The sequence below is a fragment of the Mandrillus leucophaeus genome, unplaced genomic scaffold (genome assembly GCF_000951045.1).
Source record: "Mandrillus leucophaeus isolate KB7577 unplaced genomic scaffold, Mleu.le_1.0 Scaffold225, whole genome shotgun sequence".
In the NCBI taxonomy this organism is placed as follows: domain Eukaryota; kingdom Metazoa; phylum Chordata; class Mammalia; order Primates; family Cercopithecidae; genus Mandrillus; species Mandrillus leucophaeus.
The window spans coordinates 3289734-3301166 of NW_012102310.1; positions in this window are offsets into that span (position 1 = coordinate 3289734).

Here is an 11433-nt window from a genome sequence, read left to right on the forward strand (position 1 = left end):
TTTTCTCACTTGGTAACCTAGAAAAATTAAGATCCAAGCACAAATATCCCTGTTCCTCTCTCTCTTTCCTGTCCTGCCTCACTGGTTGATCTCTTTACTGTTTCTCAAATCAACCAAGCATGTTCTCTCAGAACATTTGTCTAGCTTTTTTCTTTGCCTGGAATTCTTTTCCTACAGTTACTCGCGTGATTCAAGCCTTTGTTTTCTTCAGGACTTGCTCAAATGCCATCTGCTCAAGGTATTCACTGACTACCATTTATTTTTACTTATTTATGTATTTATTATTTATTTATTAAACAGCTCTCACTCTATTACCGAGGCTGGAATGCAGTGGTGCCATCATAGCTCACTGCAGCCTCAACTCCTGGGCTCAAGCAATCTTCCTGCCTCGGCTTCTTGAGTCAATGGAACTGCAAGCACATGCCACCACAGCTAGCTTTTGTAGAGATGAGGTCTCACGGTGTGGCCCAGGCTGGTCTTGGACTCCTGGTGTCTAGCAATCTTCTCGCCTCCACCTCCTAAAGTGTTGGGGTTACAGGTATGAGCCACTGCATAGGCCAGTTTCATAAAAGCACTTTCCCTTCAGCTCCCCTCACCCTGTGTTGACACTCTGGTCTCCTTTGTTTGCTTTGTTTTCCCATAGAATTTACCACCACCTGGGCTAGGTGGAGTGGTTCACACCTATAATCCCAGCACTTTGGGAGGCCAAGGTGGGCCGATTGTCTGAGGTTGGGAGTTCGAGACCAGCTGGCCAGCATGGTGAAACCTCGTCTCTAGTAAAAATACAAAACTAGGACCGGGCGTAGTGGCTTACGCCTGTAATCCCAGCACTTTTGGGGGCCGAGGCAGGCGGATCACGAGGTCAGGAGATCGAGACCATCCTGGCTAACGCGGTGAAACCCCGTCTCTACTAAAAATACAAAAAATTAGCCAAGTGTGGTGCCAGGCGCCTGTAGTTCCAGCTACTCGGGAGGCTGAGGCCGGAGAATGGTGTGAACCCGGGAGGCGGAGCTTGCAGTGAGCTGAGATCCGGCCACTGCACTACAGCCTGGGCAACACAGCGAGACTCCGTCTCAAAAAACAAAAACAAAAACAAAAAAAAAAACTGAGTGTGGTGGCAGGCGCCTGTAATCCCAGCTACTTGGGAAGCTGAGGCAGGAGAATCCCTCAAACCTGGGAGGCAGAGTTTGCAGTGAGCCGTGATCACGCCATTGCATCCCAGCCTGGGTGACAGAGCGCGAGACTCTGTCTCAAAAAAAAAAAAAAGAATCTACCACCACCTGAAATACTATCTATTTGGTTTTCTAGAAAAATAACTAAGACATAAGCTCTACAAAGATAAAATAGTAATTCACCATATATCTGCAGGGCCTAGGAGAGTATTTGAAAGAAAATCAGCATCTAAGAAACATTTATTGATCGAGTGAATGAATGAAGGAAATGAATTAATTTGACCACTGCCAGGTTGGTCCAGGGGCGGTGTACAAGGTGATCAGAAATTTAAGGTTAATGTTTGTCACTTTGTATTTCTGTTGTAACAGTCCCGCCTTGCCGCTGCCCCATTGCCCATAGAGACATATGCTTCAATCTGATTTGGGAGGGATTTGAATATGTCTAAATGTGAAAGAAAGAATCCCATTTACATAAAAAGTATATGATTCCTATGATTCCCCTTATAAAGGAATAATTGATAGCAAAAAAGAATAATACAAAAGAGAGACAGTCACTCGGGGACTACCCTGCACTGCCTGATAGAGCGGCAGGAGTGTCCAGTAGGACCCCATGGGACCCAGATGACATGGGGACAATATCAGTTAACAAGCATTCTTACTGTGTACAGAAATATCACGTATGGTGAAAACAAAAGCCTGACTCAAGTTCTGAGACTACATGACCTATTGAGGGCTTCACTTTTCTCTCAGTAAGAGTGCCTGCCTCTCCGTCATATGGAGACACATAAACTATGCTGATCTTTTCTTTCAAATATTTATACATTTATTTATATGTAGTTGTACTGGTATTCTTTATAGATGTTAGCAAATTTTGTCAATGTTTCACTGAGATATAAAATTTAGTATTTGGATTATTCTCCTCCCCTTTCTCATGTAAGAAATATTTTCTGGTCTTGATAACTTATACTGGCCTCAAAAGATATATATTTTTGTAGGTTATCTCTAACCACATATTCTACATATGAACACTGAGTGTTTCTATAGATGAATATGCAGATAGACTTTTTGATGGTTGCGGTCTTCCATTGTTTCTCAGTTCCTCACTAAAACCTAAAACAAAGGCGAGTAAGTGCCACTACCCCCTTTGTTTATATGATGTCTGCAGTCTACACTTGACCTTTAAAACAAATTAAAAATACTTATGTTTGCCAGGCATCGTTTGGCACTACTTTATGGCAGGAAGCAAAAAAAAAAAAAAAAAAAGTATACATCTATGTTATTATTCAATTGATACAGTTTTTGGCATTTTAAAATTACATTATTTAGAAATCTAAATTAAAATGTAAACACAAAAAGTTGATTAGCTGAAAAGAGGAAACGACAAATTGATGTAACAAGCAGTATCAGCCATTATGTAGCCTGGGCTTAGTTATTCATTTCCTCAACTCTCTTGTAGGTCTGTATGCCCCTACTTTTGTTTCCTAATTTAGAGGTTGTCTGGTTCTCTCCACGAACATCTCCACTGTCTTTCCCTTTCAGTGTATCTTTAATACAGCTCCTAGAAAAATCATTCTACATCACTGTAGTAAACATGCATGTCTCTGCTAAAAATTCTTTGATAATGCACCATTGTCAATCAAATAAAGCCCCATTTCCTAGCATGAAATTCAAAGCTTTCCCGACTTCACCCCACTGAGCTTTTATCTCTTGGTACTATTATCCCTCTGTGTTACTCTTTCCTCAAACCAGGATATGCATTTTTCTCTCTCGATGACCTAAACTTTTTTCAAAAATCTCTGTGCTATGTCCCTGCTGTTTTCTCTGCCTAGAATGTCTAAGTCTTGTTCTTCCTTTAAAATTACTACCTCTTTCATGAAGTTTTTCTAACTACCTGGGGTTGGAATTAATTTTCTATAACATTTTAACAGCACCTTCAACATTTATTATTTTATCCCCGTTGTTTATTTCCATTGTGTTGAAAGATAAATTTAGATACCATAAAGTTGTAAAGAGTAGATCTGAGCAGACGTTGATTTGTAAATGGGGCAGCCTCAAGACTACAGGCAGTTTGGGGCTCCAGCAAGGAGGCAGGGTACAGAATGGGTCAGAAGGTTTTTATAAGACGAACACTGAAGCAAGGTAAAAAAAAAAAAAAAAATTATTTTTTTTGATTAATGAAAGTGTTGCAAATAGCCTTATTTAGATCGTTCCAGTAGAAAGTCCTTAGTTAGAAGTTAGTTGACTGGTCTAGATTGTTAAGGTTAAGTTTTGTTGTGCCTTTTGTTTTTTTTTAGCACATGAAATTTTTCTTATTGGGAAATAATTTTAAACCTGTAGAGAAATTGCAAGTATATTACAGAGAACTCTGGTATGCTCTTGACTTAGATTTACCAGTTGTTAACATTTTGCCAATTTGCTTTATCATTCCTTTTTTTTTTAAATTTTTTATTTTTTTTTATTATTATACTTTAAGTTCTAGGGTACATGTGCACAACGTGCAGGTTTGTTACATATGTATACTTGTGCCATGTTGGTGTGCTGCACCCATCAACTCGTCAGCACCCATCAACTCATCATTTACATCAGGTATAACTCCCAATGCAATCCCTTCCCCCTCCCCCCTCCCCATGATAGGCCCCGGTGTGTGATGTTCCCCTTCCCGAGTCCAAGTGATCTCATTGCTCAGTTCCCACCTATGAGTGAGAACATGCGGTGTTTGGTTTTCTGTTCTTGTGATAGTTTGCTGAGAATGATGGTTTTCAGCTGCATCCATGTCCCTACAAAGGACACAAACTCATCCTTTTTTTATGGCTGCATAGTATTCCATGGTGTATATGTGCCACATTTTCTTAATCCAGTCTGTCACTGATGGACATTTGGGTTGATTTCAAGTCTTTGCTATTGTGAATAGTGCTGCAATGAACATATGTGTGCATGTGTCTTTATAGCAGCATGATTTATAATCCTTTGAGTATATACCCAGTAATGGGATGGCTGAGTCATATGGTATTTCTAGTTCTAGATCCTTGAGGAATTGCCATACGGTTTTCCATATGGTTGAACTAGTTTACAATCCCACCAACAGTGTAAAAGTGTTCCTATTTCTCCACATCCTCTCCAGCACCTGTTGTTTCCTGACTTTTTAATGATTGCCATTCTAACTGGTGTGAGATGGTATCTCACTGTGGTTTTGATTTGCATTTCTCTGATGGCCAGTGATGACGAGCATTTTTTCATGTGTCTGTTGGCTGTATGCATGTCTTCTTTTGTTACACTGAGTTGTATTTCTGTTTGCTTACAAGGAACCCAGGGCACTGGGGCTGCCTCAGCCTAGTTGCCGCTCAACTAATGTTTTTAACAACTGTTTATCACATTTCTTGTTAACCAACATGCTTAACCAATGACTTTTTCTAATTCATAGCTATCCCTTCTGCAGTACAAGTTTAGACCCTTGAATGTGCAAAACCCTTAAATATTTATCAAACCAGTGTTGATATACTTATAGTTAATATGATGAAGTTAAGTAATCTTTCCTCTGTTCGTGGCATCCATATGTTTGATTTTTTTTTTTTTCTTTCCTGTCTTTGAAACAGCCTGGCAAAGAATTAGTGCATACATCTCAGTGACAGGCCTTCTGTCAACATTTTCTCACAGAGATCTAATTTTGAATTTTGAATTTCTCAGTTTAGTGCAGTATATTGAATTAAGCTAAATTTTTGTGCACAAATAAGAATCTTATTTATAAATTAGAATTATGAATTGGAATTAGTTATTTTAGAAAATTAGAATTTTATTTATAAATCAATACAAATCAAAATAACACCCACAGATAGTGGTCTCTTTGTTATATTTCTTACTTTTGGTCTGAGTTTCCTCCTCCATAATATGATGTGGATGATTCCTGCAGTCATTTCCAACCTGTGCCTTCTAATATATTTTTGCCTATATTAATATCATCCGTGAAGACTCAGTCTAATTTTGCCACTTTTATTCTTATATTTTACAGTGAGTATTAAAATTGAGTAAGCAATCTGTTATAGTAACACTGCATCCATGAAAGAAATAATCACGTTATTAACCATAATCTCTTTTTCTCTGGACAACAACAGATGGACTCTCAGGTAGGAGCACTATTCCACATCCATCCTGGATGTAAAAGATACCTTGCCAGCATCACTTCTCATCTGTGTTGAGAACTGAATGAAATTATGGATGTAAAACTGCTTAGTAAGGTCTAAAGCTCTAGTCACATCCAGAGGTTAGTTATTATTAGTTTTGTCACTGGATTGACAGTGTGATTATAAGGCCATGACATTTTTGTTTTAAACAAATTTACTAGCAATTAAACATCTGAATGCATTTTTGCTTCTTCAAATAATATTTGGGAAGTTATCCACTAAGTCCAGTGATGCTGCTTTTGCTCTAACATGGTTTCAAATCCATTCAAAAATAGAGAAAGAAAACAATAGAACGAATAAGATCTATTTGATAGCACAACAGATGATAGTCAATGATAACTTAATTATATATTTTAAAATAGTATAATTGTATTGTTTGTAACTCAATGGGTAAATGCATGAGGAGATGGATACCTCCTTCTCCACAATGTGCTTATTTTACATTACATTGCCTATATAAAAACAGCTTATGTACTCCATAAATATATCCACCTATTCTGTACCCACACAAATTAAAAATACAAATAAAAGTATGTTTTTTCAAAAAAGAGAAACATTGATAAAGGGTTCACTAAATATACTGTGATTTTAATGAAAACTAGTTGTCAATGTGGTACACTCACACACGTAAAACCTACACAGTGCTAAATACATAATTTGGGACAATTGGGTATTTAATAAAGAATAGAGTAGATGGGGACACTTGGTTTAACTTCACAAAAAAGGGAATGTCTGGCATTTTTTAAACCTTCTGATGTGATGCAATAAGAACTATACAGTGCAACAGATGACATATTCTTGCCAAAAACTTGAACATGTATTAGCATCTAGATCTAAATCCCAAAGTAAAAGATACACGAAGGAGAGAGGAACATCAAATGGTAAGATAATACAGTCAGTCAAATCTATAATTTAGAAATATTTAGAGAATAACCTTATTTTAACAAACAAAGGGACTAGAAAAAAATGAGATAATTTTAATAGATTAAAACAGATTTAAGTGACACATCAACAAAACATTAAGTGTTGAACTTGTTTGTACTCTAAAACTGTTAAAAGAAATTTATGAGACAGTCAAGGATAGTTGAACACTGATGGGGTAGTTGATAATCTTAATACATTATTTTTGTTTTGAATTTACATTTAATGATGGTTTTGTGATTATGTTACAAAAGGGCATGTATCTTTTAGCAGTACATACAGAAATATTTACTAATAAAATGTTATAGGCTGGGCGTGGTAGCTCATGCCTATAATCCCAGCATTTTGGGAGGCCGAGGCAGGTAGATCACGTGAGGTCAGGAGTTCGAGACCAGCCTGACCGACACAAAAAAATTAGCTGGGCATGGTGGCGTGGACCTGTAGTCCCAGCTGCTTGGGAGGTTGAGCAGGAGAATCCCTTGAACCCAGGAGGCAGAGGTTGCAGTGAGCTGAGATGGCACCACTGCACTCCAGCCTGGGCAACAAGAGCAAAACTCTGTTATTTAAAAAAAAAAAAAAAAGTTACAATCTGGATTTTGCTTTTACTGCCTCCACAACATGAAGTAGAGTATAATATGGAAAGAAGTAAGAGGTGAAGCAAGAATGGCAGAATATTGTAATTGATGAGACTAAGTTATCTGTAAATTAGTGCTAATTATACTATTGCTTTCAATTTTGTGTATAATTGAAATTTTTCATAATAAAAAGTTTAAAATAAGAAAATAAGGCAAACATGTAAACAGAAATAAGAGACTATTTCTGGTCCTCACAATATCCTAGCTTATCAACATAGCCCAGCTGCTATCTTGCCCTTAGGTTACATGAGATATCCTCAAACTGCTTTTTCTTTAAATTAAACTTGCATGAAGATTGTCTTTGCAACCAAAATCTCTAATTAATACATATAATCAGCCAAAAAGAATGCCAATAGCTTTTTAAGAAGAAATATTAAAGAACTGAAAATGTTTTAATCTACTTTAAAAATACCTTATAAAAGACATGCTTTATATAGGCATCACTGCTTCCATTCAAGTGTCAATGATTGTCTTAGACTAAGTTTTCTGTGCTATATGCTGGACATATGTATAATCTAAAATAAATAAAACAGACTATTGGAGAAGTGTCACTAAGAAAAAAAAATTAGCAAGAAACACTAAAATTATGTCAGTGATTCTCAACCAAGGGTGATTTTGCCCCAGAAGGGACATTTGGCAATGTCTATAGATATTTCTGATTATCACAATTTGAAGGATGTGGGGTTGGAAGAGGAGGTGTTTTTGGCATCTAGTAGATTATATTACTTCATTTTCATGCTGCTGATAAAGACATACCCAAGACTGGGTAATTTGTAAAGAAAAAGAGGTTTAATAGATTCACAGTTCCACATGGCTGGGGAGGCCTCACAGTCATGGTGGAAGGTGAAAGTCACATTTTATATGGTGGCAAGGAAGAGAAAATGAGAGCCAAGTGAAAGAGGTTTCCCCTTATAAAACCATCAGACTCATGAGACTTATTCACTATCAGGAGAACAGTATGGAGGAATCTGCCCCCATGATTCAATTGTCTCCCACCTGGTCCCTCCTGCAACATGTGGGAATTATGGAAGCTACAATTCAAGATGGTATTTGGGTTGGGACAGAGCCAAACCATATTACTGTGCTCTGGGACCTCCCAAATCTCATGTTCTCACATTTCAAAATCAATCATGCCTTCTCAGCAGTCCTCTAAAGTCTTAACTCATTTCAGCATTATCTCAAAAGTCCACAGTCCGAAGTCTCCTTTAAGGCAAGACAAGCCCCTTCCCACTAGGAGCCTGTAAAATCAAAAGCAAGTTAGTTACTTCCTCGATACAATGGGGGTACAGGCATTGGATAAATACCCCCATTCCAAATGGAAAAATTGGCCAAAACAAAGGGGCTAAAGGCACCATGCAAGTCCAAAATCCAGTGGGGCAGCCAAATCTTAAAACTCCAAAATGATCTCCTTTGACTCCATGTCTCACCTCCAGGTCACATTGATGCAAGAGGTGGGTTTCCATGATGACAGCTCTTCCCCTGTCACTTTGCAAGGTATAGCCCCTTTCCTGGCTGCTTTCGTGGGCTGTCATTGAATGTCTGTGGCTTTTTCAGGTGCATGGTGCAAGCTATCAGTGGATCTACCATTCTGGGATCTCAAGGACAGTGACCTTCTCACAGCTCCACTAGGCAGTGCCCCAATGGGGACTTTGTGTGGGAACTTCAACCCCACATTTCCCTTTAGCACTGCCCTAACAGAGGTTCTGTTAAGGCAGGTTCTAACTGAGGTTCTAACAGGGCACAACCCCTGCAGCGATCTTCTGCCTTTCAGACATTTCCATACATCTTCTGAAATCTAGGTGGAGGTTCCCAAACCTCAATTCTTCTATGCACTCACAGGCTCAACACCATGTGGAAACTGCCAAGGCTTAAGGCTTGCACCCTCTGACTTAGCTATACCTTGGCCACAGACTTGACTATACCTTGGCCACTGTTAGCCATGGCTAGAGCATCTGGGATGCAGGGCACCAAATCCCTAGGCTGTGCATAGCAAGGAGGCCCAGGGCCCAGCCCACAAAACCATTTTTTCCTCCTAGGCCTCCAGGCCTGTGATGGGAGGGGCTGCCATAAAGGTCTCTGACATGCCCTGGAGACATTTGTTCGATTGTCTTGTTGATTAACATTTGGCTGCTTGTTACTTATGCAAATTTCTACAGCCAGCTTGAATTTCTCCTCAGAAAAATTAAGAAGTGGGTTTTTCTTTTCTATCACGTAGTCTGCCTGCAAATTTTCCAAACTTTTATGATTCTGTTTCCCTATTAAAACTGAACGCTTTTAACAGCACCCAAGTCACCTTTTGAAAGCTTTGCTGCTTAGAGATTTATTCTACCAGAAACCCTAAATCAGTTCCCTCAAGTTCAAAGTTCTACAAATCTCTAGGGCAGGGGCAAAATGCTGCCAGTCTCTCTGCTAAAACATAGCAAGAGTCACATTTACTCCACTTCCCAGTAAGTTCCTCATCTCCATCTGAGACTACTTCAGCCTGGATTTCATTATTCATATCAATATCAGCATTTTGGTCAAAGCCATTCAACAAGTCTCTAGGAAGTTCCAAACTTTCCCACATTTTCCTGTCTTTTTCTGACCCCTCCAAAACATTCCAACCTCAGTGCCTGTTACCTAGTTCCAAAGTTGATTCCACATTTTTGGGTATCTTCACAGCATCACCCCACTCTACTGATAAGAATTTACTGTATTTGTCCATTTTCATGCTGCTGATAAAGACATACCTGAGGCTGGGTAATTTATAAAGAAAAAGAGGTTTAGTGAACTCACAGTTAGTTCCATGTGACTAGGGAGGCCTCACAATCATGGCAGAAGGTGAAAGATTCATCTTACATGGGGGCATGGAAGACAGAATGAGAGCCAAGTGAAAGGTGTTTCCTCTTATAAAACCATCAGATTTCATGAGGTTTATTCACTAACACAAGAACAGTATCAGGGAAACTGCCCCCATGATTCAGTTATCTCCCACTGGATCCTTGCCACAATATGGGGGAGTTATGAAAGCTGTAATTCAAGCTGAGGTTTGGGTGGGGGCACAGCCAAACCTCATCATAGATAAAGGTCAGAGATACTGCTAAACATCTTAAAATGAACAGAATAGCCTCACTTCCTCCTTTCCCAAACACACCCTAAAATTATGAGGTTTAAAGTGTCTATCTTGCAAAATCCTGAATTAAATCACACAAGTAAGAAAAATTGATGTTCTGTTGAGATATTGTTAATCTTTACCTTAATATTTTATTTTTAGTATAACATAATAGTGAAGTCTAATTTGAAAAAATATGAGACAGACATTCCCACAATTTCTTCATTTATTGTAGCACTTCTATTTACATTGTATACATTATATATAAAAATATAGAAAAAATATGTTTTTCTAGTTTTAATTAAATTTTTGGGATACACTATATCCCTAAAAATATCAGTCAATAGTGAATGCTTTTCTAGCAAATCTAAAAATGTTTTTTTCTGTTTTAAAAATTATCTTTTCACTCATTTGAAGTGACTGATTCTTTGCTAGTGAAACGAGTTATAAATAGTAATTTTTCTATCTGTCAAAGTTATAGGTATTTACTATATTAATTTTTAGCTGAACTAGAACATGGGTTATCAAAAATCTGAAAATATGTATATTAGATATTCCTAGTGGATTTTTTTTATTTTTAAGTCTCTAGGCAAGTACCATAATAATAATTTGATTAATATCCAAGTCGCCTGAAAAGTGATCTCCTATTGTAACAACAATATAGATTTTTATCTCTATCAACCATCAGTTTTTATTAAGAAAAGTAAATGTCTTACTTAAAAATCCAATAGGTTTTCAGATATTAAAAGAAAAAAATAATATTTTTTTCCTAATTATAAGTATCAGAATAAATATATTCTCCCTGTTATAAAAATACCATTTACTGGCACAGGGAGTGTGGAATCTTTTAAAATCTTAGAAGAGTTACAAAATAATTTATAAAAATATGCAATGCATTTGAAAGACATACCCAAAAGATATTTTACTCATACCTTCTCTTATAATTTTTTAAAGCGACTCTGTTGCCCAGGCTGCAGTGCAGTGACAGGACATGGCTTATTGCTACCTTGAACCCCTGGGCTCGTGTGATCCTCCTGCCTCAGCCTCTGGAGTAGGAGGCACTACACATAGGGGCAGCCATGCTTGGCTAACTTATTAATTTTTTTGTGTGGGAACAGGGTTGTCACTATGTTGCCCAGGCTGGTCTTGAAGCTTTGGCCTCAAGCAATCCTCCCATCTTGGCCTCCCAAAGTGCTGGGATTACACAGATGAGCCAGCACACTTGGCCCTACTTCTTTAATTTTCTCATAATTCTTTTTCCAAACTGCTTATCAGGCATTGTAGATCTCTGTTTTCTTGTGAATATGCCATTAAATTTTAGATGTATCTTTTCTTTTCTTTTTTGTAAATGGTACTGCCAGATTGTATTTTATTATTCAATGTATCTTTTCCTTTCAACAGTTGAATTTAGTTCATTTACTTTTTTAAATAAATAG